This window comes from Littorina saxatilis, linkage group LG15 (genome assembly GCF_037325665.1).
Source record: "Littorina saxatilis isolate snail1 linkage group LG15, US_GU_Lsax_2.0, whole genome shotgun sequence".
Lineage (NCBI taxonomy): Eukaryota > Metazoa > Mollusca > Gastropoda > Littorinimorpha > Littorinidae > Littorina > Littorina saxatilis.
In genome coordinates this window covers 6,470,289-6,472,082 of record NC_090259.1, presented here as the reverse complement: position 1 = coordinate 6,472,082, position 1,794 = coordinate 6,470,289, and the positions used below count along the sequence as shown (strand labels likewise).

The window sequence follows — 1,794 nt, the reverse complement described above, 5'->3', positions numbered from 1 at the left end:
GCACGCACACACATACTTATACCCACACACACATTTACACACACACGAGTACAGACTCATGCACGCGTGCGCACACACACACACACACACACACACACACACACACACACACACACACACACACACACACAAATACACACACCACACACATACGAGTACAGACTCTTCATGCACGCGTGCGCGCGCGCGCACACACACACACACACACACACACACACACACAAACAGTAACACCAACACATGTGCACAAAATGAACAAAAACACACACACTGCGCGAGAGAGAAAGACTTCAGGGAGGCATGACGTCATGATGCATTAATTGACGTCAAAGACTTTCGACCGTGACGTATTCTTCTTACGCGAGCTTTATCCATAGACTTGGAAACTACGGAATTTCTACCCGTCCAAAACGGCCTTGGGTGGCGTTTGCTGAAAAAATGGGGCAACGATTGCACCCACCGTATTTTTGTTAGTATGGTCCCAATTTTTGGTGAACTTCCATCTCCACCTGTAGCACGTAGCAAAACGTCCACTCCTAACTTCTCTGCATACGGATTATTGCAGCTACGTGACACAAAGAGCGGCAAAGGTGCATGGAAGTATACCAGTCTGGGGCTGTCTCACAATATTATGATGGAGGTGATCTAGTCCACTGTGTGGAATCCTCAAGTTTGACGTCATGGAAGATGTCATAACATTTTGAATTCAGCTCCTTGTGTAGAAGAGAATGATGTCATGAGTTTGACGTCATGAGTTTTGATTGTCTTCTTGACCTGGGTTTGACCTCCTTCTTTGTTATGACTTAGAAATTGGAAGCGCTTGTAACTGCCGTTGTCGATGTCGGATCAAAACGATTTATGTCTTAAAACCTTCCTGGGATCAATAACATTGCCTGTGCCAATTTTTGTTGTAGTCGAGTCAAAACTGTGAAAGTTTTAGGGGTTCTAACACACACACACACACACACACACACACACACACATCATTTGGTTGAAATCAACTCTAGTGTGGGACCAACCTAGCTTCGCTGGGATAAAGAATACGAAATTGCTCAAGGAAAAATAGATTAACACTACATATCAACTCTAGGTAAATGAAGTGTTGATTGTATTGTTTTTTCTCTCACATTGTGAGCGTTACTGCGTAATGCTCTATATCCTAACAACGTGTTTGTAGAAGGATTTCTCACTGATAATTATGGTTCATCGCGATGTTCTTGTGCAACGATTAGATCCGATTAAAATGAAGAATCACTCTTGTTTAAACCAAAACTACACATAGCACTAAAACAAATGCAACGAATTTACTGTAAGCAAGGCATCAAAGCAAAACTTACCAGAAATTGCTCCAGACAAAAAGAGACACACACAGCCCTTAAAAGCAACAAATGACGTTACCAAGCGCTTGATAAATATGATTGTCAAATCTCTCAACCCCTACCTTTTGTGGAAGTTAGGATTCTACACATTGAAAGGCATAGGAACCGGCCGAGACACACCTATAAAGCTGCGCAATAAAGCAGAGGCGCGCCTGCCTTTAGATTATGCCCTGCGAGACCCATTCAACAGCAGAGTGAATCGTTATTGAAAATTGTTCAATGTGCTTTTCACACACGAGCCTCTCGCGGCCCGCAATCGATCTTCCTCATATTGAAAGTTCGAAGGAGTTTTAAACCTGTGTTAGTCGATCGAACCAAGGTGTGTATTGAATGGACCCCTAGCCCTTCGTGTATCAAGCAAACACAAGACCAAGTGCGCACGGAAAAGATCCTGTAATCCATTTCAGAGTTCGGT

The 1,794-nt window shown here is 43.4% G+C and overlaps 1 protein-coding gene across 3 annotated transcripts in view; it reads right to left on the bottom strand.

The window, feature by feature from the left end:
- Positions 1-1,484, bottom strand: part of LOC138948356 (neuralized-like protein 4) — an 11,650-nt gene extending 10,166 nt beyond the window's left edge. Inside the window, exon 1 of one of the 3 annotated variants that reach the window (XM_070319889.1) lies at positions 1,442-1,484. The gene's annotated coding sequence lies outside the window, so the exon portion shown is untranslated. Of the gene's footprint in view, positions 1-1,337 lie in introns of all 3 variants that reach the window. The other 2 variants (XM_070319887.1, XM_070319888.1) reach the window with 2 other exon arrangements.
- Positions 1,485-1,794: the final 310 nt, after the last annotated feature.